Consider the following 27,915-nt stretch of genomic DNA (forward strand, 5'->3'; position numbering starts at 1 on the left):
GGCGTCATGTTGCCATGGCCTGGCGATGGAAGAGGCCAAGGACGTGCATATTCTTGGTGGAGTGGGAGGGGGGTTTAAAGTGTTAAGCCATGGGGCGGTTGGGTTGGTTGGTGCGGGTGTCCCAGAGGTGTTCTCTGAAACGTTCCGCAAATAGGCTGCCTTTTCTCCCCAGTATATCGGGTGCAGTGGATGCAGTAAATGATGTGTGTGGAGGTGCAGGTGAATTTCTGATGCATATTGAAGGATATTTTGGGGCCTTGGAGAGAAGTGAGGGGTGAGGTGTGGGCGCAAGTTTTGCTTTTCTTGCGATTGCAGGGGAAGGTGCCGGGAGTGGAGATTGGGTAGATGGGGGGTGAGATCTTACAAGGGAGTCGCTGAGGGAGTGCTCGTTCCGGAGTGCTGATAGAGGTGGTGAGGGAAATATATCCTTGGTGGTGGGGTCCGTTTGGAGATGGCAGAAATGACGATGGATGATCCGATGTATCTGGAGGTTGGTGGGGTGGTAGGTGAGGATTATTGGCGTTCTGTCCAGATGACGATTGGACGGGCGGGGTTCAAGGGCGGAGGAGCGGGAAATGGAGATGATGCGGTGGAGAGCATAGTCACCCACGTCTAAGGGGAAATTGCGGTCTTTGAAGAAGGAGGCCATCTGGGTTGTTCAGTATTGGAATTGGTCCTTCTGGGAGCAGATGCGGCGAAGGTGAAGGAATTGGGAATATGGGATGTCGTTTTTAAGGGGGCAGGGTGGGAAGAGGTGTAATCTAGGTACCTGTGGGAGTCGGTCGGTTTATAGTATACGTCCATGTTGATTCGGTCGTCCAAGATAGAGATGGAGAGGTCTAGGAAGGGGAGGGAGAGGTCAGAGACGGTCCAGGTAAATTTGAGGTCGGGGTGGAAGGTGTTAGTAAAGTGGATTAAATGTTCAACCTCCTCGTGGAACACGACGTAGCGCCGATCCAGTCATCATTGTAGCGGAGGAAAAGGTGGGGGGTGGTGCCAGTGTAGTTGCGGAAGATGGACTGTTCCACACATCCAACGAAGAGGCAGGCATAGCTGGGGCCCATGCGGGTGCCCATGGCTACTCCTTTGGTTTGGAGGAAGTGGGAGGATTGGAAGGAGAAGTTGTTAAGAGTGAGGACCTGTTCAGTCAGTCGAAGGAGGGTGTCAGTGGAAGGGTACTGGTTAGTTCGGCGGGAAAGGAAGAAGAGGAAGGCTTTGAGGCCTTCGTTATGGGGGATGGAGGAGTATAGTGACTGGATGTCCATGGTGAAGATAAGGCGTTGGGGGCCAGGGAAGCGAAAATCATGGAGGAGGTGGAGGGCGTGGGCTGTGTCCCGAACGTAGGTGGGGAGTTCTTCGACTAAAGGGGACAGGACCGTGTCGAGGTATGCAGAGATGAGTTCGGTGGGGCAGGAGCAGGCTGAGACAATGGGTCAGCCAGAGCAGTCAGGTTTGTGGATTTTGGGCAGGAGGTAGAAACGGGCGGTTCGGGGTTGTGGGATTATGAGGTTGGAGACGGTGGATGGGAGATCCCCTGAGATGATGAGGTTATGGATGGTCTGGGAGATGATGGTTTGGTGGTAGGAGTTGGGGTCATGGTCAAGGGGGCAGAAGGAGGAGGTGTCCGCGAGCTGGTGTTTAGCCTCAGCAATACAAAGATCGGTGCGCCAAACTATCACCACGCCTCCCTTGTCTGCCGGTTTGATGGTGAGGCTGGGGTAGGATCGGAGGGTGTGGAGGGCTGCACGTTCCAAGGTTGAGAGGTTGGAGTAGGTGAGAGGGGTGAAGAGGTTGAGGCGGTCAATGTCATGGTGGCAGTTGGCTAGGAAGAGATCGAGGGCAAGTAAGAGGCCAGCACAGAGTGTCCATGTGGATGGGGTGTGTTGAAGGTGGGAGAAGGGGTCGTCAGAGGGCGGGTGGGAATCCTGGTTGGAGAAGTAGGTTGGAGATTCCTGGTTGGAGAAGTAGGTGCGGAGGCAAAGGTGGTGGAAGAATTATTGTTCAATTATTGTTCAATTCCTCGCCGCGTGTTGAATTCATTAATCCGGGAGTGTAGAGGGATGAAGGTGAGGTCTCTGCTGAGGACTGATCTTTCATTCTCCGAGGGGGGAGGTCTGGAGGGAATACGGCGGGGCTGGGAGCTAGGACCTGGTGTGGGGCTGGTGCTGGGGGGAGCGGGGTCAGTCGTGTGGCGGAGATCGGCGCCGGGGCAGTGTTCGGCGTGGGGGCGGGGATCAGCGTGGGGGCGGGGATCGGCAAGGGTGCGGAGATCGGCGCGGGGGCGGGGATCGGCGCGGGGGCGGAAACACATTCGGCGTTGTCGATTTGTCGGCGAGTGACGTCACTGGTGGCGGAAGTTGATGCTGCGACGGCAACGCCGGGTCGGAAGTGGTTGCGGCGAATGCAGAAACGGTGTTGTTCCCGGTGGCTGTGGACCCCGTGGAGGCCGCGAATCTGTCGGTGATGGTCTTCCTGGCGATCGTGGAGGCGGTTGTCTGGCCGGCGATCGAGGAGGTTGCATGGTCGGTGGAGGTGGAAGTGACGTCTTGGTTCGCAGCGGCAGTTGCTGCAGTGGCCGCGTGGTTAATGGCGGCCGAGCGCTTCCGGAGGCCAATGGAAGATTCTCGAACTGTTGAGGGAGTAAGGACATGAAAGTTTTGGTACTTATTGTCTTTAATTTACGATATGGCTAGGAAGAACTGTTTTTTACTGTATGGATTCTTCTGTGGATGAAGAAGAGTAAAGATCCTTTGCAGGTCTACGAGAGTGTTGTCCTGAGCTGAGGTAGGGCTGACTGTAGGGAATGTAGGTAGCGGCGCATGGCTGCAAGCATTGAGTGGAAGATCTGGAGGGAGGTCTGTTGCTGGAGGCTTCGGATTTGTTGTAGATACTGGTTATCCTGGTTGGGTCCAAATTTTGTTGGTCTGAACGTAGTCCGGAGTCCATGCAGGGTCAGTCAGTTCCGTAGATAGGTGCTGAGGAAGGAGATGTGGCTGTGGTAGCGAGTCTGTTTGAGGACGTGGCTGAAGAGCTTCAGGGCAGAGGAGATGACCTGGGGGGTGCAGTGAGAGAGGGACTCACTGAAATCCTTGTAGAGGGAGGAAGAGAGCTGCTTCAAGGAAGGCATCCTTGCAAGAGAATTGGCAGTTGGTTAAAATCAACAAAGAGAAAGTGAGGACTGCTGATTCTGGGGATCAGAGCGTAAAAATGTGTTGCTGGAAAAGCGCAGCAGATCAGGCAATATCAAAGGAGCAGGAGAATCGACGTTTCGGGCATAAGCCCTTCTTCAGGAATGAGGAGGGTCTGCCAAGCAGGCTAAGATAAAAGGTAGGGAGGAGGGACTTGGGGGAGGAGTGTTGGGAATGTAATAGGTGGAAGGAGGTTAAGGTAAGAGTGATTGGCCGGAGAGAGGTTGGGGGCGGAGAGGTCGGGAAGAAGATTGCAGGTCAAGAAGGCGGTGCAGAGTCTGAGGGTTGGGACTGTGAAAAGGTGGGGAGAGGGGAAATGAGGAAGCTGGAGAAATCTGCATTCATCCCTTGTGGTTGGAGGGTTCTTCGGCGGAAGATGAATCGCTCTGCCTCCAAGCGTCGTGTTGCCATGGTCTGGCGATGGAGGAGGCCAAGGACCTGCGTGTCCTTGGCGGAGTGGGAGGGGGAGTTAAAGTGTTAAGCCACAGGGCGATTGGGTTGGTTGGTGCAGGTGTCGCAGAGGTGTTCTCTGAAACGTTCCGCAAGTAGGCGGCCTGTCTCCCCAACGGAAAAAAAGTGCTCATGCGGCCTCGGGGAACTAAGCCTTATTTTCAGCAACAGAGAGAGAAGTAAATCTGTGGCCTTTACTTCTGGACTAGCTCCAACCCAGGGATAAGAATATATCTATTTACCCTATCCACGCTCCTCATGACTTTGTAAATATCTACAAGTTGATCCCTCAGCCCCTGACCCTCCAGGGAAAACAGTCACATCCTCTCCAGCCTCTCCCGGTAGCTCGAGTCCAGTAATTCTGTCAACATCCTTGTTAATCTTTTCTGAACTCTTGCTAGCTTTACAACGTCCTTTCCAGAAGAGGGAGACCAGAATTACACACAATATTCAAACAACTGACTGAACCTATTTCTTACACCGCCGCAGCATGACCTCCCAAATCCGATACACAATGCTGTGACCAATAAATGACAGCATCAGAATGTCTTCACTGCATGTTAAAGTCCCACATCAGCAGTGTCAGATGTAATTTCCTGATGTGAAATCAGTTTGAAACTAGAACAGGTAGGACATAAGGGAAATGGAAAGACATTCGTTGTTTGTGAGAGGTGACGGTGAGCCCGTTGGTGCCAGGCTCCATGTTGGTGCTGAAGACGTGCCTTCATGTTTATTTTGGTATACACATCTCGCCAGATGCATCAGCCACAATGACTGCCTATTCTGTGTTGACCTTTTGAAACCTCAGGGGAAAGTGAGGACCACTGAGCCTGGAGATCAGAGTCGAGAGTGTGGCGCTAGAAATTCACAGCAGGCCAGACAACATCCGAAGAGCAGGAGGATCGACGATTAGGAAATAAGCCCTTCATCAGGAATGAAGCTGGTGCTCTGGGGATCTGAGAGACAAATGGCAGGCAGTTTGGGGCTGGGGGCAAGGTAGCTGAGAATGCAATAGGTAGATGAAAGCGGGGAGAAGATGTTAGATTGGAGAGGAGGGATGAGCGGATAAATGGGAAAGATGTTGAACAGGGCAAGAGGGCGGTGGAGGAACAAGAACCTAAATTGGATGGGGTGGGGGATTTCAAGTGCTCAGCTAACCGGCAGTGGGATTGGTTTGGTGGCCCAGGTATTTTTCCCTGAAATGATTCGCAAGTTGGCGTCCTATCCGCTGATGTGGATGAGCCATCATCGGATGCAGGGCCACAGTAGATGACTTTTACAGAGGTGCAAAGGATGCACAAATATCATCACAGTATCCGTTGGATCGAATGTGGTCTCCCAACCCTGATCCACTTGCAGGCACGTCTCTGTGATACCCACAATAAAGTACCTGCCAATTTCAAGCTCGTTTCCCTTTTTTCGTACACTGCTTCTATTTAGGTGCAACACTATCACTCCTGCAGAGACTTCACCTCTTCTCAGAGATATCTCCTTCCCTGCTGTACCTAAAGTAGATTCCTTATCCTTTCCATACGGTCTGTTCAATTACTTGTTGCGGAAATTTTAAACTGAGCAGAGCCTACCACTTCAACGTTTTCCACAATTTTCTATGCAACTAAAACACACTCACATTATTTAGTTTAAAGTCTTATCGACATACCAAAGCTTTCAGCTTTTCCAAGGACCTTGTCCACAGCATCATTCAGGTGGAGACTGTCCCACGGGACAATTCAATCCTTCGCCAGTTCTGACCCCAAAATGCAAAGAAATAGCACGCATTTCTCCCACACCGGTCTTTCAACCACACAGTTACCTCGTTAATCTTGCTGATCTTGTGCCGATTTGTTTATTGACCAGGTAGTAATCAAGAGATTATTACTTTTCGTGCATGTTTCTAACTTAGCACAAACCTAAATTCCATCAACAGAAACTCTTTCCACTTTCCAACTACGTCAACATCTGGGTCATTCCTTTCCCACTCCAAGTTCATCTGCAGCCCAGATGAGTAACCTGATAATGCGCATCAGGCAGACAATTGAGCTTTCGGGCCATAGGGAACAGTCTCTATTTCCTGGCAGTTATTGTCCCCGATTATACCGATATTTCTCTTTTCTCCCTCCTTTTGAATGACCACCTCAACCACATTTCTGTCCTCTCTTTGCTCATCCTCCCGACAACCAGCATTTTCATACACACAGGGAGGAAGTAACTCAAACCTGTTGGAGTGGCTGACGGGCTGAGAGTCCTTCAGTACTAGCCTATGTTTCCCTCTACATGCCTCATTCCCAGTCACACCCTTCTGTCACTGATCACTGACCGATATGAGGTAGTTAATCCAAGGAGTGTGACTGTCTCCTCTGCAATACCAAAATGGCTGTCTCAGATTTATAATTAACAAATAATCCTGTATACACTGCTGTTTGCACAAGTGTGTTCCAAACATCTGACAAACACAGTGTGTTGCATGCCTTGGAAGGTGCATCTTGAATGCTTCGATAATGAGCCATAGTAACTCACTAATATTTTGGTAAACAGCCGAACGTGTTGACTAAATGCACCACAGTGTCTGAGATGTAAGGAAATCGGCAAGATTCTGAAACCTGGGTGTCAGCGACTTCTAACTACAGACTGCAGTTCCTGAAACCGCAATTGCCCTCGACCAGTTTCACTTTACCAAAATACAGGCTGAGACTTTCATTGTGCAGAGACGATGCCAGCCTGATCCCAGTCACTGTAAATTCATCCATATGACCAGGAAACGATTTTGCATGTGGATACACAAAAGCTAATTCTGCAGCCTGGATAATAACAGGAAAATCACAATGGAACCAAGTCCGTGCTTTTTTGAACCCCACACAGATTCTTTGTCTCTCGTTGTCTCTGTCCTGAATCCACCCTGTGACGTACAGACTCGAATCAGGCTGCCCAAAGTTTAGAGCCGAATCTATGAAGCAGGAGGGGAGTGGCCACGTTGACGGGAGGTGAGGCAATGAATTGTAGAAGGGAGAAATGGGGAAGGCAGAGTGAAAAAGAAACAGACAGACAGAAGAGTACGGTGTTTCGAGAGACAAAGGAACAGAGCACGAATGATAAAGAACTGGCATTCGTTTTTGACCTCTACTGCTCGTCGTAATGCAAGATTATCACAATACGATAAATTCCCTTAATCGAACACAATAGCAAGAGTGTGGCTGTTGGCTTGTGGCGCGCCTGACTCCAGAACAGAAAATTACGTGTTCACGCCATCTCAGGCTCGCAGTGCGTTTTGAGGTTTTACCTCCGTGAGTTTGACCTGGCAACAGATTTTGCTGTATGCGATATTCACTGGCAAATGTTTTTTCAGCTGCTTTCAATCAGAAGAGATGTTTTGCTGGCAGTTGTATCTGTGAAAAATGGTTCAGGGAAGTGGATTACCCATTGTTTGGCTAAATGCTCAGTTCCCCCAGTGTGATATGTAAAGCACAAAGTGTTCATCATTGGGTAACACACAGCCATATCCCTCTGGGCAGCCGCCTCTTTCAGTTGGAGACAGCGTGGTGATAATAACATGTAATGATATTTTTTACTTAATCTACACAATTTTATGCTTCAATCCATCAGGAGACGCCACCTCCTCCGGTTCCAGCAGAGTGACAGAGGTTTCACAAAGAAATGTTTTGCAGCAACAGTAATTCTTTTCTCTCACTGGGCACAGTTAAAGTGATGTTTATCTCAACATCAGGAGCGAAAACCGCAGTCGAACGGCCCCTCTCCACATTAACGGTGATTCTGAAATTTACAGGATGTTGGTAAAATCCAATTGCGGCCATTTACTTAGTTCAGTCCGCAATGTGTTAAATTTAATTGGCCGCCAGGACGTGGCTGTGTGAAACAGCATTGGGGAATTACTGCGCGGAGTCCTGCACATGAAACTCATCACAACTGATCTTTTATTTTTACACATTCACGAGCTTATTCCCATCTCCAAGAAGAGAGGCTGTATGATGTCTGTCACAGCAGACCGACTGAGAACAGAATAATGCCATTCAGAATTTCACAAGCTTATCAACTCCTCTGTGCCAACTTCACCAATGTTTGACGCAATATATGTTTGCATCTATTTACTGGAAGCAGCAAATTGCAGTGCTCGTGGAACTGCCACACAGGAGGAGACGGCGTTGATTCAATGATCACTGGGTTTAAGACCTTTAGCTCCGAATGCACCATACCACACACCCGAGGCCAATATCTGTAAAGACAGTTCTCAGTGATCGAGAGAAATACTCAGTTTTTCATCTGGCATGTAGCTTCTAACGTTGATAATGATGTTATAACTCCTTCATTGCTGTTGTGTAATGTGCTGTTGGGCAAAAATACACATTGTCAAACGTCCCACATTCTGTTGTACCAAATCCGATTTCACTCAGTATCAGGAAGAGTGTCACAGTGCAGTTGTAGGCCAGAGAGCCCACCTTCTCTCTGATGGCTATCCAGTGCCACTCCTTTGTTCTCTCCATGTAACTCCGAACACTATTCCTTTTCATGTAAACATCAATTTCCCATTTTTTCCATCAAATCTGAATCTTTATTACTGTCAGACAGTGATTTACGGACATGTGTCACTCCCTGTGCGAATGCATTATTCCTCATGCCACTTGTACCTATTTTCCTGATGACCTTCAATCTCTGCCGAGTCATTCTAGTTACTTTCAGGCGTTGGCGCATTTTCACTACCTTATTTCTCCTGTCTAGAACCTTCATGACTTTGAAAAGTTCAAGCTGATGCTAAATGTTTGAGTCTGGAAAAGCACATTGCAGATTTTCGCTCTTCATCAGGAATGAGGGGAGGTTTAAAGTGCTGAGAGATAAATAGGTATGTGGGGGACAGGAGTGGGAATGGAGCCGGGAATTAATCAGTCGATGCACGCTGCAGGGTGATGGTGATAGGTCAGAGCGGAGTACGGAGCTGCTGGTGGGCTGGAAGATTCACAGATAGGACAGTCAAGAGGTAGATATCGAGGTGGAGCGTAAGAGATGCGATAGGGGTTTAGGGAGTGCAGATGAGGAAACTGGTGAAGTTAACGTTGATGCTGCGTGGTTGGACTGTCCCATACAGGAAGATGAGGTGTTCTTCCCACACTCATCGAGTAGCTTGTTTTTGAGGGTGGAGGAGGCCCAGGACTTGCATGTCCTTTGTGTGAGAGGGGGAGATGAATTAGCAACAGCACGGTGGGATTGTTTAGTGCGTGTGTCCCACAGATTCTCTGCAACGCTCTGGGTATTAGTGTCCTGTCTCACCAGTGTCAAGGAGACCACGTCAAGAACAACGGACACTGTAGATAAGGTGTTTGCATTTGCAAGAAAATCTCTGCCAGATGTGGAAGGATCCTTGGTGCGACGGACAGAGGTGAGGTGAGTGCTGAGTGCCCAGGTTTTTCACCTCTTTCCTGGGAAGGGAAAACCAGCTTTCAGCCTTCTGTTCTCTAACGAAAACTGCCCCAATTTTCCAATCTACCTTTACAGCTGAAATTGCACATACGCTGCACAGTTCACATCATCCTGTTCATCGCTGTCTTGAATCACTTAATTTCCCCACTTCCTGAAGTTTCACGAGCTGAATTTAACCATAATGCATCTGGTAGTTTCACTCAGAGTCGGATTGACTCAGTGAACAATCTGAAACACAGGTTTTCACTTTGACAAAGTGTTTCCCTTTTTTGTGTTTGCTGCAATAGCAGCTCTTCGCCATGTCGACTTCAGGCTGTTCAACGTCATTTACACAGACTATTTTTTGAGAAACCAGATCGAATATTTTTGTGTAAATGCAGACAGGACATATGCACCTGTCCGGGGTTTGAACCACGTATCTAAACCCTTGAATGCCATGACACTCGATGGGTAATGAGTGATAGCCTGGTGGCATAGCCCACTGCGTGAGCAGCGGACCTTTTCGCCTTGTGAAATCCATGCCACCACGCTCCTGGAATTCCAAGCAGCAAAGCGATTCCAGAATGTTTGTTTTCTGTTCTGTCAGCCTGCTCCCTGACGCTGCACCTTGCCCCGTATCAAGGAACGTCGCTGTCTCCACTGGGGGGCAATTTAACCATTGTGTTTCAACTTGCAAGCTGTGCAGGGAGAGGGCAGAGCTTTTCTGCTCAGTGTCAATCACTTGCGGTGAGTAGAAGTAATTACACAGCAGAAAATGAGCAACTTTGATTGTGGGTTATCTCCGAACGTTTGTTTATCCGAGAAATAGAACGATTCTGAACTGGCAGGAGAGGAAGAAATTGACACTAGAGGTTCTTCGCACAGGTAAACTAATATCATTTCTATTAGGTGCAGTCTGTTTAGTGCTCCGAGTTTGTCTTCACAGACAAATCCTGCTGGAAGGCTAATGCAACACGGGCGTACATTTCTTTCCTGCGACCGGGCAGCAGTTGACATCTGAGCCCCAACTTTCCCCGGTGAAGAGAATGCAAGAGAAACGCTCACTCAGTGACAGCGACTGCGCCGCTGCTGACAGTCCAATGCGGAAGGAAAGTTTAAAACTGAGCCATTGTTTCTCCCTCATCCCAGAGACAGGGAGAGAGACGGCATACACCCGTGGCGTCATTCTCATGCAGACAGACACCACATAACCCATCCACTCATCAGCGAATCTTTGTCAGTTGTATCTCTCTGAGATTATTCACAATCTGTGACACTTGTCAAAACATTGAGGAAATGTGTCTGTGTGGTGATTCTCCTGCCATTCATGTGTGGACCAGTGTTGAATAACTCGCATGAGTACGCGTCAGGATAGCGTAGGTTCGACTCCTACCTGGCTCGAGAGCAATGCAGGGTTTTATTTCACTTAGAAACCAATTGTCCTCTTTGTTCAGATGTCGAGACGACGTTTGAATTTCAGATCTGCAGGGATCTTCTGTCAATGTACCCGAGAACATCAAAGACAACATCCCGACTGGACGGTAACTGAGTTTGTCCCAAACGCTCTTCATGGGCACCTTTCCATTTCCATAACTCATTGACCCAATCACTGCGATTCCTGGGAATGACAAGGTTACAATATTATTAGCCAAGTCGCATAATTGAAAATCTTTCGAAATATTTTGGCAAGCGGTATCAAAGGAGAATGAAGGGTGAACTGTTCGACTGAGCAGGGATTATCGAACCAAGTTCGGCTTATTTAACAGGGTGGAACATTGCTTCTGATTTTCTCAAGGACATTAATTAAACACACTCTCGTCACTGATGCCTTCCTTTTGTTGATACCGGTTTTAAGGGAAAAATAAGCTCTTTACATTCCCTGGCCGTGATTCGAACCCATGCCCCATTGGTCAAAGCGATTAATCTTGACCACCAGGAATGACTTCAGATTTTGGGTTGCTTGAGTGGCATGTTAACCCTCAGACCCCTTGTAATGCTTTTGTCAGCTACAACCACTTGATTATCCGCACCCCATATTCCGTCCCTTGGCCTTGTATGGTTTAGCATCACAAAATCACACCTGAATAACTCTGAAGGTAATGTGGGCTTCTGTTTCTCCGACTCTGACACACAGTGGGCTCACAGATTCAAACAGCTGCTGGCTGATTAGGTTTTACTGCATATCTCCTCAACTGTGTCTGCCTCGACCTTGAAATCGATGCCCGCGATGACACATCAAGAGCAAACATTTGTTTTCGTCTACACTATCCATACCCATCATTATTTTGTCAGGAAAGCCGAGCTGTGATCTTCTGATGTTTTTCAGCAGACATACTGCAGAAAGGTACAGAACAGGCTGATGCTAACAGCGTATCGTTTTGAGACGCTGAGCTGCGGTGAAGGGAGTATCTATCGTTCAACTTTGGACTAGAAAAGACCAGAGGTTTCTCGCAGAATCCAAGAATCCATTACTCGAATTCTTGAAATAGCGCAGTGATGGTGAATAAATGTTCCAACAGAGAAGAGAGTGGCAAGTTCTAACAGAGACGAAAGTGACACAGAAGCTAACACCTGAGGTCAAATAACTTTCCTTTGCCACAGAAAGGCACTGGTTCACAATATAGAGACTTCCGAAGAGCAGCAGTAACTCTGATTGTTTTTCATGGTTTTTCACTTTGTGAGACTTCCCATTGCTGTTCATGTCCGTCTGAACATCAGAACACTGCAGCATGGTGGCTTTTGGTATGCAACAGGGCAGGGGTGGAACAGGTTAGGCTTTTGCTTGGTTTGAGTGCTGTTCAAGGCTTCATTACACTTCCAGACGCATCTTCCTTATTGTACTGAAGGCGAGGTGAGGTTTTGATTGCTGATCTGTATGAAGGAGAATCCTTTCACTGCCTCACATCAGTAAATGTCCCCGAAAATAGCAGAAGCAATCTCACAGCGCTGTCAGTGGCGAGGAAGATGAAATAGCCCCACACTTCATTTCCTTTTGTTACCCAAACCCACCGACTAAATCACTGTAGCTCCTGGGAACGGAAAGGAAACAAATAACCAAAACTTAATCTCAGTTTTGTGAACCTTTAAGAAATCTTTCCGAACGGAATCAGGAGAACCAAGAGTGAACTGTCCAACTGAACAGAGACAGTCTGGAAATTTCTCCTTCTTTCAGACAGAGCTCTGAAGATCTCAACGGCATTAACTGATTCGCGTCATACGTGCTCTGATTTTGCTGTTGCAACAGTCTGCAACAATAAAATCGAATTTTCAGATCAGGAACCGGAAGGTGGGCAACGGTGGGAGAAGTACCGATTCCTACTCACTCTGCCACCGGGGATATAAGCAAGATCACATTTCGCCTTTGTTTCAAAACAGCTTTAGTCGTTGTTTTTGGTCTTTGGAGATAACTTTCTCGTCGAATCTGATGAAGTCATCGAGTATTTTACTTCACCGTTAGGGGGCCAGCATCCCAGTTTTCAGCACTTAGCGTTTGCCTTGTTTGCACTGAAGTTTCAAATGGTCATCTCAATGATATTTTCACTGGAATATTTTACACTTCAACGACAAATCGGACTGAAATTTGAGATAGGAAACAAAAGTACAAGTAGCTGTAAAAGCTCACCAGTTCTGGTAGTATCTGTGATGTTAAAACAAATGTAAAGTTACGGGTTTGGTGGCAATTCCTCCGAACCAGGTCCTTCAGCAACCTCTGATTTTGCCTGAGATTGAAAAAAAATGTGTTCATGCTCCCTCGTGGAACTGAGACTCATTTTCACCGAGAGAGAGAATCATGCAGTGACATCCCCCCAAGGGTGACATCGGCCTCAGAAGTGACCAAATCCAGGAAGTAGGATTTGACCGGCTTGGCATACTTGTCCCTTTTCAGGCTTGAACAGCAGAATCTGTTTGCTGCAAAGTGCTCCTTTGGATGTTGGATCCGGCAGGTTTGTCAAATTTCACACGTTCATTAGGAAGGCACGAACTCACAACCCCAGGCTTAAAAAAACAGTGCTTCAACCACCGTGATACAGCAACATTGCTATAAGGTGGGGTCTCATGACCAAAACACTGCAGTCTAATAGATGACTGAATAGTCTGTGTGTTTAAAACAAGATGTAACAGAGCTGAATGAATCATGTACTGAAAGATGGGGGAATGCAATATTGAATCAGATATTGCCCAGTCTAATATCAACAGAGAACTTCCCTGGTTGTCTAGTAATTAAGATTTAGCGCTGACTGTGCCATGGCCTGTTAATGGTTAAGAATTACAGTAATCAATGTGAAATACTGCCTGGCCTTTTGAAGCAGAATGAAGCAGTGGATTACTCACAGAGGCATAGAGATTTACACAACAGAAACGTATCCTTCGGATCAACTTGTCAATGCCAACCAGATATCCGAACCTAATCTCGTCTCATTTGCCAGCACTTGTTCCATATTTCGCCAAACCCTTCCTACGCATGTAACTATTAAGATGTTTTATTTATTTGTTTAGTGTAATTGTACCAGACTCCACCATTTTCATTGACCGCTAGTCCCATACACACACCACCCTCTGCGTGAAAATGTTGCCCCTTAGATCCCTTTTAAATGTTTCCCTAAATCTCTGGCCTCCAATTCTGGACTAGCCCTACCGCAGGGATACGAACTTATCTATTTACCCCATCCATGCACCTCATGATCTTTGGATATCTGTAAGTGCATCCCTCATCCTCTGACTCTCTAGGAAAAACAGCCACAGCATATTTATCCGCTCCCTATAGCTCAAACCCTCCAACACTGGTAACATACTTCCGAATCTTTTTGGAACTCTTTCAACGTTTGCTCATAATTTCCTCAGAAGGGAGAGTGGAGTTGCACACAATGTTACAATGCAGTCTATCCTACCTCCTGTACTGCCGCAAAACGACCACATTATTCTATACTCATTGCACTGCTACAAGATAATCTATTTATGCTATACTTACTGCCCTGACCATTAAAGGAAAGCATCGGAATGACTTCCCTGCATTTTAAGGTCCGACATCATCAGTATCAGCTGCAATTACCTGATGTGCAATTGGCTTGAAACAAGAACAGAGCGGACATCAGGAAAAGGGAAAGTCATTGGCGGTTTGTCACATGTGACCGGTGGCCAAGTGGAGCCAAGCTCAATTTTTGAGCTGAAGACGGGTTTTTCTGTTTAAATTGGTACACTCATCACCTCCAAATGGTTCAGCTGCAATGACTGTCCATTGTAGGTTGCACTTTGCAAATCTCAGGAGGAATGTGAGCACTGCAGATCCTGGAGATCAAAATCACAAGAGTGGCTCTGAAAAAGTGCAGCAGGCCAGGCTGCATCCGAGTATCAGGAGAATCGAGATTTCAGTCATAAGCTCTTCATCTGGAATGAAGTTTGTAGGCAGCGGACTTGAGAGATAATTGGGAGACGAGTGGGGCTCGGGGCAAGATAGCTGAGAATGCAGAAAGTAGATGAAGATGCGGGATAATATGATGGGTGGAGAGGAGGGTGGAGTGGATAGATGTGAAAGATGATGAGCAGGCGCAAACGGTCGTGCCGAGTTGGAGGCTTGGAATAAGTTGCGGGGAGTGGAATTGAGAAAACAGGTCAAATCCACATTGATCCCGTGGGGTCGCAGGGTGGAGCAGCGGAAGATGAGGCTTCTTTCCTCCAAGTGTCAGGTAGTTTGTGTTTGGCGATGGAGCAGGCCCAGAATCTGCATGCCCTTCGTGGAGTAGAAAGGGGATTTTAATTGTTCAGTAACGGGGTGGTGTGGTTGGTGCAGGTGTCCCAGAGATTTCCCTGTAACGATCGACAATTTGGTGTTCTGTTTGTCGATGTAGGGGAGGCCACGTCGTTAACAACAAATATTATCTACTCTATCCATTGCACTGGTAGTGGTCTCCGAAGCCTGATCCCCTTGCAACCACGTCTCTGTGATACCCACAAAAAATAACATACCAGCCAATTTCAAACTGTGCTTCAAACTCGTTTATCTTTTTTCATATATAGTGTCTGTTTAGGTACAATACCCTCACGCATGCCGTGACTGCTCCTCTTCTCAGAAGAGAGGAATAGGGAAAACCCTAAGGCTTTCTATAGGTATGTCAGGAATAAAAGAATGACTAGGGTAGGAATAGGTCCAGTCAAGGATAGTAGTGGGAAGTTGCGTGTGGAGGCTGAAGAGATTTGGGAGACACTAAATGAATACTTTTCGTCAGTATTCACTCAGGAACAGGTCATTGTTGCCGATGTGAATACTGAGTCACAATTAAGTACAATGGATGGCTTTGAGGTATGTAGGGAAGATGTGTTGGAAATTCTGGAAAGCGTGAAAATAGATAAGTCCCCTGGGCCTGATGGTATTTATCCTAGGACTCTCTGGGAAGCAAGAGAGGAGATTGCAGAGCCATTGGCCTTGATTTTTATGTCCTCGTTGTCTACAGGAGTAGTGCCAGAAAACTGGAGACTAGCAAATGTGGTTCCCTTGTTCAAGAAGGGGAGTAGGGATAACCCTAGTAACTATAGGCCGGTGAGTCTCACTTCTGTTGTGGGCAAAGTCTTAGAGAGAATTGTAAGGGATAGGATTTATGATCATCTGGATAGGAATAATGTGATCAAGGATAGTCAGCATGGTTTTGTGAAGGGCAGTTCGTGCCTCACAAACCTTATTGAATTCTTTGAGAAGGTGACTAATGAGTTGGACGAGGGGAAAGCGGTAGATGTGATGTATATGGATTTTAGTAAGGCGTTTGATAAGGTTCCTCATGGTAGGCTACTGCAAGAAAATACGGAGGTATGACATTGAGGGTGAGTTGGAGGTTTATATTAGGAGTTGGCTGGCTGGAAGAAGACAGAGGGTAGTAGTTGATGGTAAAAGTTCATCTTGGAGTGCCGTTACTAGTGGTGTTCCGCAAGGATCTGTTTTGGGACCATTGCTGTTTGTCATTTTTATAAATGTTCTGGAGGAGGGGTTAGAAGGTTGGGTGAGCAAGTTTGCGGATGATACGAAAGTCGGAGGAGTTCTTGACAGTGAGGAAGGATGTGGCAGGTTACAGCGGGATATAGATAAGCTGCAGAGCTGTGCAGAAAGGTGGCAAATGGAGTTCAATGTAGCGAAGTGTGAGGTGATTCACTTTGGTAAGAGTAACAAAAAGATGGGGTATTGGGCTAATGGTCGGATACTTGGTAGTGTGGATGAGCAGAGGGATCTTGGTGTCCATGTACACAGATCTTTGAAAGTTGCCACCCAGGTAAATAGTGCGGTGAAGAAGGCATATGGCGTACTGGCTTTTATTGGTAGAGGAATTGAGTTCCGGAGTCCTGAGGTCATGTTGCAGTTGTATAAGACTCTGGTGCGGCCGCATTTGGAGTACTGTGTGCAGTTTTGGTCACCATACTATAGGAAGGATGTGGAGGCACTGGAAAGGGTGCAGAGGAGGTTTACCAGGATGTTGCCCGGTATGGTAGGAAGATCGTATGAGGAAAAGCTGAGGCACTTGGGGTTGTTTTCATTGGAGAAAAGAAGGTTTAGGGGTGACTTGATAGAGGTGTACAAGATGATAAGGGGCTTAGATAGGGTTGACCGTGAGAATCTTTTTCCACGTATGGAGTCAGCTATTACAAGGGGGCATAGCTTTAAATTAAGGGGTGGTAGGTATAGGACAGATGTTCGGGGTAGGTTCTTTACTCAGCGAGTCGTGAGTTCATGGAATGCCCTGCCAGTAGCAGTGGTGGACTCTCCCTCTTTATGGGCATTTAAGTGGGCATTGGATAGGCATATGAAGGATAGTGGGCTAGTGTAGGTTAGGTGGGCTTGGATCCGCGCAACATCGAGGGCCAAAGGGCCTGTACTGCGCTGTATTCTTCTATGTTAATTGTCCCCTGAATTGCTTTTCTACAAATAGTTTCCTTATCCATAACATAGTTTCTGCCTTATTAGTTGTTGTGGAAAACGTAACCCGTGCAAAGCCCTTTACTTCTTGAAGTTTTTCAAATAATTTTCGATGCAATCGAAACCAACCCCCATAGTTTACTTTACAGTGCTCTAAACCGTCCCCTTGTCATCAGATTTTCAAGGACTTTGGTCGCACCATCATGCAGGTGGAAACTGTCCCATCGGAACAGTTCTATCCATCATCAGTTCTAACCCCAATATCAAGAAATAACATGTATTTCTCACACACCAGTCTTTCAATCACACATTTTCCTCGCTGATCTTGCTGATCTTGTGCCGATTTATTTATAGATCCAGGGGTTACACCGATTTGTATGTGTTTTCTAATTTAGCACAAACTAAATTCCATCAGCAGAAACTCATTACTCTTTCTACCAATGTCAACAACGGTGTTGTTCCTCTCACAAACTAAATTGCTCTGCAGTCCAAATAAATATCCTGAAACTCGGCAGCAGGCAGGAAATACAGCCATCGGGGCATTTGATTTAGGCAATAGGGAAGAGTCTCTGTTTCCTGGCGTCTGCTATCCTCGATTATACCGATATTTTTCTTCACTCCATCCTTTTGAATCGCCCACTCTACCACATTTGTGTCCGCAGTTTGTTCATCCTCCCTACAGCCAACGTTCTCACAGCCACGACGAAAGCTGGGTAACTGCTCGAAGGGCAGGTCAGTGCATGGTTCTCCTGTGGTCTTTCCGCTGAAAATAAAAACAAGAATACCGTTTTGGTTACTGTTCTGGGACGACTTATCAGGGGCTTGCAGTCAGTCCCAGGGCTCTGACGCAGAGTCTGCCCCTATTGGATAGAACCGAAGGTGGGAAAGGAGGAAACTTTTAGTCATTGGGGACACAATATTGTGACGTTGAGACAAGATGGTTCAGATGAGGCGATGGAGAGTTACAGATTGGCATATAAGTATTTAAAGACAGATAAAAGAGGAACAATGAGATCACGTGAGCAAAATTTGTCAGGTACAATGGCGTAGAACCCGAAAGCTTTTTATAGGTATTTGAATTATCCTTCTGGGGTAGGATAGGGCCAGTCAAAGACAGACGTGGGAAGTTTTGTGTGGATACTTTGGAGACTGGAGACGTGCCCCAACTGTTTTCACTCAGGAAAAAGGAGGATACGGTAGTGGAGAAAAGTGTGATGTGGGATATTAGACTAGAAAGGATCGAGTTGACTAAGGAGGAGGTGTTATCAATTCTAGAAGTAGTGGAAGTAGACAAGTACCCTTGGCCAGATGGGATTGATACGAGGATTCTGAGAGAAGCTGGGGGAAAGGTTGCTGGCGTTGCTCTTTGAGCTGTCATTGTTTATATTCTTCGTACGAGATTAGTGGAGAATTGCCAACATTGTGACCCTGTTCAAAAAGGTCAGTAGAGATGACCCAGGTAATTATCGACCAGTGAGCCTTACAACTGATGTAGGAAAAAAATATTGGAAAGGATTGTAAGCGGTAGGATTTATAATCATCTTGCAAGCAAAAAGTTGATTGCAGACAGTCAACATGGTATTGTCAAGGGCAAGTCATTTCTCACAAAACTCAATGTGTATTTGGAGAATGTGACGAAGCATGTGGATGAGGGTAGAGCAGTTGAAGTAGTGCATGGGCTTCAGTGAAGCTTGTGATAACGTTCCACGTTGTAGGCTGTTGGAGTAAATGCAGGATCGCTTTTGGTACCACTGCTGTTTGTCATTTTGATAATGACTTGGACGCAGGCATATGGGTTAGTAAGATTGCAGATGACGGTAAAGTCAGTGGAGTAGTGGACAGTGTGGAAGATGGTTGCAAGTTGCAGGTGGACTTGGATAAACTGTAGAATTAGTCTGAGAGGTGCAAATCAAGTTCAATGCAGCTAAATGTGAGGTGGTTCACTTTGGGAAAACTAACAAGAAGGCAGAAAACTTCTTGTTCTTGGCAGTGTGAATGGGCACAGTGATCTTGGAGTCCGTGTACAATGATCCCTGAAAGTTGCCACCCAGGTTGATAGTACTGTTAAGATGCCATACATTGTGTTCAGTTTTATTTTGATTGATTGATTTCCACAGCCATAATGTGGTGCTTTTCTATACAAAACGCTAGTGCAGCTGTACTTGGAACATTGTGTTCAATTCTGGTCACCCCATTACCAGAAGGAAATAGAATAATTGGAAAATGTGCAGAGGAGGTTTGCCAGGGTGTTGCGTGGTCTGAAGGGAAGGTCTCATGAGAAAAAGCTGAGAGATTGCGTTCTGTTCTCATATGAAAGAAGAAGGCTAAAATGGATTTGATAGAGACATAAAAGATGATCAGAGAATGATATAGGGTAGACAGTGAAAATAGTTTTCCTTGGATGATTATGTCAGACTGGATGAGGGTGAATAACTACAAATAATCCTTGTGTAAGCACATGGATGATAATGAGACCCTGCCAGCCAATGTAATTAACTCAGACACATTACGGAAATTTTGGGTAAACACGTGGATGGGGGATGACGATAGATTAGTTCACAGGTCGACGCAACATTGAGGGCCGAAGCGTGTGATCTGCGTGGCAGTGTGTTCTATGTTCGAAGACACGAAAGTCGGTGGAGTCGTAGACAGTTTGGAAGAACGTTGCAGGTGGCAGGGCGACTTGAATAAACTGACAGTTTGGGCTGAAGGGTGGCAAATGGAGTTCAATGCAGATAAATCTGAGTGACCTATTTTGGGGAGACTAATAGGAAGGGAGAATATTGTGTCAATGAAAAGATTCTTGGTAGTGTTGGTGTACAGAGTAATCTTTGGGTCCGTGTACATTGATCCTTGAAACTTGGCATACTGGTCGATAGTGCTGATAAGAAGGCATACAATGTGTCAGGTTTTATTGGTAGAAAGATTGAGTTCCGGAGCCATAATGTCATTCTGCAACTCTACAAAACGCTAATGCGGCCGCACATTGAATATTGTGTATACGTCTGGACCCACACTACAGGACGGAACTGGAAACATTGGAAAATGTGCAGAGGAGAATTCCTAGGATGTTGCCTGATCTGGAGGGAAGATCTTATGGGGAAATGCTCAGAGACTTGATTATGTTCTCACTGGAGAGAAGAAGGCTCAAAGCGAATTTGTTAGAGGCATACAAGATGACCTGAGAATTAAATAGGAAAGAAAGTGATCGACTTTTTTCCGAGGATGATGACGAATCCGAGAGGGCACAGCTGCAAATTGAGCGGTGATAGACTTACGGCGTTTGCCAGCCGCAACTTCATTACTCAGAGAGTGGTAAGTGCATGGAATGACATGCCTGCTAATGTAGTCAACTCATCCACATTAGGGGCATTTAGGCAATACTTGGATAAGCATATCGACGATGCTGGGATAATGTGGGCAGATGAGCTTAGATCAGTTCACAAGTCGATGCAACATGGAGAGCCGAAGGGCTTGTTCTGCACTGTACTGTTCTAGTTTCTATGTTAATCACACAGGGATCAAGTGCCTCAAACCTGTTAAGCTGAAGGGCTGAGACACCTTCAGTACTACCCTCTGGTTCCCTCTATCTGCCTCACTCATATTTACACCTTTCTGTCCCTGACCACTGACTGATTTGAAATAGTTTATCTACGGAGTTTGACTACGTCCTCTGCAATAAAAAAAAACTGTCTACCTCAGATTTAAAGATAGCAAATCATTCAATTTCCACTGCTGAGTGTTCCAAAGAGCTCCAAACATCTGAAAAACACAGTGTGTGGAAGTGATTCTAAACATGCACCTTGAGTGGTCTGACCCTAATTCTTAGGTAAAGAATCATAGTAAGTCACTAATATTTTTGGTGTACAGCTTAATATGCTGACTAAATGCACCATAGAGTCTGAGGTATAAAAATGTTTTGTAAGATTCTGAAACCTGGATGTGAGCAATTTTCAGCTTCAGACTGCAGTTACTGAATTAGCAATTCTCCTCTATCAGTTTTACTATCCCGAAATACAGGCTAAGACTTTCATTGTAGAGATGGCGACAGTTTGATCCCAGTCCCAGCAAACTCATACATGTCACCAGGACACGAACTTTTCTGTTATTGTATAGAAAGCAATTCTGCAATCTGTCTGTCATTTCCTTAGTTTCAATTGTCATCGCACTTCTGTCTTTATTAGAAACACGGACAAACATAGACTTATGGGGTCTTTCTTCACTGTAAACAGACTAGATTTACAGCACTGCGTTAAGTATTGGTCGAGCATTTCAGGCTGTGGGCTGAACTTCCAATGGGGATTCATCTTGCCAGCATGATTAAACTTTATCAAGTGTCCAAAGAAATCAGTAGCCAACATCTGGAATAAATGCTCCCAAGTCTACCTGAGGGATTTTGGGTGATGGGTTTTCAACTTTAAGTGGAAGGAAGGCAAGTTTGCCTCGAGTCTGTTTAATGTAGAGATATATCCCCATTTAAACTGATGTTGGGATGTACAATCAGGCCTGCCTGAACCTCAGGGAAGTTTGTTTCATAAAATGTCTCCGGAGCTTCCAGGTGCAATGTGACGTCATAGGGCATGAGCTGGCCTCTGGGACATGAATATAGTTGGTCACGTGTCACGTGGTATTGGACTATTCAATGGATTTTTTTTCCAACGACAGGAATTTACAGCTGTACATGTCACTCACACGTGATTCTGGCACTGGCTTAAGGTCGATCATCTGTTCTGATGGTATTTTTTTTTTCTTCTGATATACATGATGGATTTCCTTGGTGAATTTCGAGAACTATTGTGCATAAATGGCTGAATGTACTGGTCACTATCGGGAAAATTTCAATGAAACCTAGTCCGCGCCTGTTTTACCTCTCACACATTATTTGTCTCTCGTTATTTTAGTAGTTGTCTCTGCTTGGAATCCACCCTGTGACGTACAGACTAGAATCGGTCTCCCCAGAGACAAGTTTAGAGCCGAAGCAATGAGGCATGAGGGGCATGGCCGAGGAGAGAGAAGTTGAAATAATGAATTGCAGAAGGGGCGAAATATGGGAGTGTGAGAGTGAAAAAGAAACACAGACTTCAGAAGGAGGCGTTGTTTCATGAGGCAGAGGAGTGGAGTTCGAGCGAGATAGTACAGGCATTAAACTTTCTCCTCTGTTGCTAGTCATAACGTGAAAATGTCGCAGTAAAATAGCGTCACTTTTTGGAGCACAGTGGGCAGTTGACCTTCTATCTGCTGCCATTTTATTGCTCTCTCCATGTAACTCAGAACATTGTTCCTTTTCAGATTAACATTGAATTCCGTTTTGCATCCATGGAATCTTACTCTTTGTCAGTCTCTGACAGTGATTTACGGACATGCACCACTCCCTCGCGAACACATTTTCCTCGTGTCATTTCTAATTATTTTTCTCGTGTCATTCAATTTCTACCTGGTCGTTCTAGATCGTTTCTGGCGTTGGAGAATTTTTTCGCCTTTATTTTCTCCGTCTCGACCATTCATGACATGGAAAAGGTCAAACAGTTTAAAATAGTGGAGAGCTGGACTGGAAAAGCACAACTGGACAGGCAACGTCGGGAGCAGGAACATCGACATTTCAGACATTAGCCCTTCATCAGGAATGGGGGGTGGAAAGGAACTGACTTTGGGCAAGAGTGAGAGTGGAGTTGGGATCAAGGAACTGGGAAGTCAATCAGTAGATGCAGGTTCAGGGGAGACAGTGATTGGTCAGAACAGAGTGTAGACATGATAGGTGGGAAGGAAGATGGACAGGTCGAACAGTTCAAGAGGGCGGTGCCTATTTGGAGGTTTTGATCTGCGATGGGGGAGGGGAGGGAAGGTGAGGAAACTGGCGAAATTAAAGTCGATGACGAGTTGTTGGATGGTCCCAAAGAGCAAGATGAGGTGGTCTTCCTCCACTCATTGTGCAACTTATATTTGATGGTGGAGGAGTCCCACGACTTACATGCCCTTGATGGAATGGGAGCGGAAGATAAAATAGTCGACAACAGTACGGTGGACTGTTTGGTGCGTGTTTTCCAGAGGTAAAATCTACAACGCTCTGTGTAATAGCATCATGTCTCCCCAAAGTCAAGGAGACCACGACGAGAAAAACGGACACAGTGAAAGAGGAGTCGGCATACACAGTAAACTCTGCCGGATGTGGAAGGTACCTATCGGGCGATGGACAGAGGTGAAGGAGGAAGTGAGTGTGCAAGTTTTTCACCTCTTGCGGTGATAAGGGAAGACCAGGTTTCAGATTTCTGTTCTCCAGGACCTGACCAAATTTTGCAATCTACCTTCACAGGTGAAATTGCACATACACGACACCATTCACATCAATCTTTTCAGCGCTGTCGCCAATCACTTCACTTCCCCACTTACTGAAGTTTCACGTGCTGAACTGAACAATAATGCAGGTGAAAGATTCATTTAGAGTCGGATTGACACAATGAAGAATCTGAAACACATTTTCAAATTTCAATGTGCTTCCCTTTGTCGCATTTACTGCAATGCTCGCTATTCCCCATCCTGACTTCAGGCAGTCCGACGTCATTTAGAGAATCTACTTTTTGAGATTATCGATCGAACATTTTTGCAGAAATGCAGACAGGACATATGGGTCCCTCCGGAATTTGAACGATTTATCTAAACCACTGAAAGCTCAAAAGAAAAATGCATCCCTTGAGCAATGAGCCACAGCCTGTTTGCACTGCCCATCTGCCAGCAGCTGAATTTTTCTCAGTTTAAATTCCATTCCACATTGCTCCAGAATTCCAAGCATCAAAGTGTTTCCAAAGCATTTGCTTCCCATTCTGTCTCCCTGCTCGCTGATGCTGCTGTCGGTCCTGTAAAAAGGAACCGGGCTGTCTCCACTGGTGAACAGCTTTGTTTCTATGTGTAATCTGTGCTGGCTGAGGGCAGAGTCCATTCGCTCTTCTGCTCAGTGTCAATGACTTGCGGTGGAAGGAGTCAATTACACGACAGGAAGTTAGCAACTTTATTTGTGGATTTTCTCCTAAAGTCTCTTATCCGAGAAATAGAAAGATGCTGAGCTGGTGGGAAAGGAGTAAATTGACACTGGAGATTCTTCCTTCAGGTAAATAACGTGACTTCTCTTGAGTGAAGCCTGTGTGGTGTTCAGAATTCTTCTCGCAGCAATCCTGCAGAATGTCTAATGCAAAACGGGCGTCCGTTTCTTTGCTGCGATATCTGAGCCACCATTCCACGGAGATGAAGAAGACCCAAGAGAAATGCTCACTCATTGGCGGTCATCACAAGGACCCGGACAGCCTAACGCAGAATGTAGTGTTAGACATTAGCCGTTATTTCACCCTCCCAGTGATAGGGCGAGAGACGGCTTAAACACGTGGCGTCATTCCCACGCAGACAGAACCCAGACAGTCCATCCCGTCCATGGTGAATCTTTGCCACTTGTATCTCTCTGTGATTATTCATAATCGGTTACATATGTCCTAACATTGAGGAAATGTGTCTGTGTAGTGATGCTGTCTCCCACATGCTGATCGTCTTGCCATGCATGTCTCAACCATCAATGGACAACGCGCCTGACTCCGTGTCAGCAGAGTGTAGGTTCGACTCGTACCTGGCTCGAGAGCAATGTAGGTCTTTATTACACTGACAAACCAATCGTGCCCTTTGAACTGAAGCCGAGTCAGCGTTTGAATTCCTGATCTGCAGGAATCTTCACTCAATGCCCCAACATCATCAGAGGAGCGGAAGCTGAAATTGTTAAACACGCTGCTCATGGGCAATTTTCCATTTCCATAACGCACTGACCCATACACTGCGCCTCCTTGAAATGGCAAGGAAATAAAATGAGTAGCCAATTGCAGCTTTGAGAATTCTTCGAAACTCTTTGTGAAGCGGTTTCAAAGGAGAATGAAGAATGAACTATCTGATTGATCAGGGATTTCCGATGCACCTTCCCCTTCTTAAACAGAATGGAAGATTGTTCTGATGTTCTAGAGGACATTAATTAATCCGAGGCATTGAGCGGACTAACATGACAGATGCTCCTCTTTTGTTGCTGGCGCTGATAGGAGAAAAATAAATTCCAGTCTCCCTGGCTAGATTCAAGATTCAAGCGCTGGTCTGGCGTGACAACTCTCAAGCACCTTGTAAGCGCTCTTGTCAGAAACAACAACTTGATTATCCTCATCTCACTTTCCATTACTCGGCATTGTATGGCTCAGCATCACAAAATAACATAGAAATACCGGTGAAGGTTATGCGCGTTTCTGCTTCTCTGAACCTTCCACAGAGTGAGATACAGATTGAAACACTCGTTGGCTGTTTACGTTTTACTGCATATCTCCACAACTCTTTCCGCCTTTTACCTTAAATCTATCTCCCCCGGTGATCATCAAAATGAAACGTTTCTTTCAGTCTCCCCTACCCATGTCCTCCATTATTTTGTATCTCAATCATGCCTTTTCAAAATCTACTCTTCCGTAAGTAAAATAACACCAGTCTGTTCAATCTCTCTTCATAACTCAAAATCTTCAATCAGCCAATATTCTGTTGAATCTTTTCTGCACCGTTTCCAGTGCTACATTATCCCTGATGTAATGTGAACTGCAGAACTGCACGCAATACTCAGACGTCAGCGGAATGAACAAATGGAATAAATGACGCAGTAAGTAGCACAAAATGCTCTTTTGCAATAAATTCTCTTTTTCTCAACACTGCGCTGTATCATCTCCCTGAGCCTGATACTGGTCCCGATGTTGGTTAGCGGCACGTTCAGCCAGCTACAGCACCTAACAGTACAGACTGCACGTTGTAATGTGAGCGTTAGATTGTGGAATGCCTCAGTGAAATCGCAGGAGCAGCCTAAAGGTTGGTTCGTGATTGTACAGGGAGAGAAATCTCTGAGGAAAGGTGGGTTTGAATCCTGATATCTGAAATTCTGAGATGGGAGAAAGCGGGTGTTTGAAGGCGTGAAATAATCGCCTCGAAGTGTGTTTTCATGTCGTATGTTACTAATTCCTTCCCGTGTTTGCTCAGCACGGAGCAGCAGGAATAATTGGAATATCAGGCTGCCAGCTCCAACCTCACCTGCAGCAGTTTTTATTGACATTGAGAAGGGAACATTGGGACATCAGGCATTACGTGACATACAAAGGAAAAGATGGGTTTTTACATAACTCAGACTGGAGCTGAACTTGTGGGAGCCACAAGGCAAAGCACGTTCCTGGTGCCACATGTAAAAATACTATTCAATAGCAGTAAGGATAGTGACAGAGGATATATCAGGAACAGATCAACGAGCACAACAGAAATCATTGCCAAACAGTGTCTGAAATGTTGGGTACACAGAGTCGGCTGCATATTTAACTTGGAGTTGTTGAATGCTGAGATTGATGGATTTCTGCAAAACATCAAAGGCTTAGGAAATACTGCAGGGTATTGTTGAAATGTATACCCAAATAACAATGTAGTTTAACATCCGTTTTCTTCACCAATTTGCTCAGAAAATCAAGTAAACACTGCCACAAAATATCGTGCAATCCCAGCTCACGTCGAGAATCAGAAAAAACTGAGTGATACAGCCCCGAAGATCCAAGTGGAAATGGTGATGGGGAAGCGCACGCACCTGTGACACCAGCGATGTAACCAATGAGGGCGAGGTCCATCTCTGACGGTACAGAGGTGCGTGAAATGCCGAGGCTGGAAGCTCTAACGTCACCTGGTGCACCTTCTATTGTTGTTGAGCAGGGAGCATTGTGAAATTTGCTGGGAGTTTGAGCCTCACGTGGAGCATTTTTTTTTGACATGGAGCAGCAGGGACTATTGTAATATCAGGCTGGGAGCTCCAACTTAACTGCAACAGTTTCTATTGACATTGAGAAGGGGAACATTGGGACATCAGGCTGTGAGGTCCAACCTCACCGTGTTTAGCTCCTTTTGACATGGAGCAGGGAGCATTTTGACATCTGGCTGAAGGAAAGGATGCTTAACTATTTTAATCTGAAATGAAATAGATCTTATTAATGCATATATTTGAAGATTGAGGGAACATGTTTCCCAACGTATACGTATCAGTCATAAAGATAAATCCTGCCAAGTTTTAACCCGTGGAAATGTTCAGTAGTTATCACTGCACCCTCCTAGAGCCATGCATCGGGTGCGATTCCAGTACCGAATTAATGTCTCTGTGGAGTTTGAGCATACTCGTTGAATAAGCGTGGGTTTCCTCCGGATTCTATGGTTTTCTCTCACAATTCAAATATTGTCAGTTGTATTGGCCATGCCAAATTGTTGATCATGTTAGGTGTATTAGTCAGAGGCGGTTGGGTCTTCTGGGTTATTCTTTGAACTGTCGGTGGGCACTTGTTAGGGCAAATAGTCTGTTTCTACTCTGTAGGAAATTTAATCTTTGCAGAGAGAAACGGAGGCAATGTTTTCTCCCTGTAAACTTTCTCATATGGCTGACTCTGCACTGAGCTAAATTTACAGAAGCGAATTTTAACTCGTTTCATATCAGTCAATTTCCTGCGAAATCTCACAGGTCCTTAAAGCAATCTAAAGCTCCGAAAAGTAAGGGGAATATCCATTGTTGTGATTACACTGGAGTTTACCTTGAGTTAAAAACGAAAAGGAGGAAACTGGAAGTTAAATTTATCAGATCAGCAGTGATCCACTTGAATGTTTGATCTGATATAGAGTGAATGCCAGCATCATTAGGACAGATGTGTTTTCTTTGCGAAATTCGCTGCTTCAAAATGTTGGGAATATTGGCGTGAAGTCTTGGCTGTGATAATCTTTGTGAACATGAATGCTCTTGTTCATATCCGTGTTGATATCACTAATTTGCAGCATTCTCCCCCCAAGCATGCTCGGGGCCAGTGGCACAATTGAAAACGGGCATGACTACGAATCAACAGCAAGGCTTGTATGCTTTTTGCCAAGCCTTTTTCCAGTGGCGCAATGGGTAATGCGCCTATC

Source organism: Chiloscyllium plagiosum, unplaced genomic scaffold, assembly GCF_037043375.1.
Source record: "Chiloscyllium plagiosum isolate Xiang-an unplaced genomic scaffold, Cpla_swu_hap1 HiC_scaffold_45, whole genome shotgun sequence".
Classification (NCBI taxonomy): Eukaryota; Metazoa; Chordata; class Chondrichthyes; order Orectolobiformes; family Hemiscylliidae; genus Chiloscyllium; species Chiloscyllium plagiosum.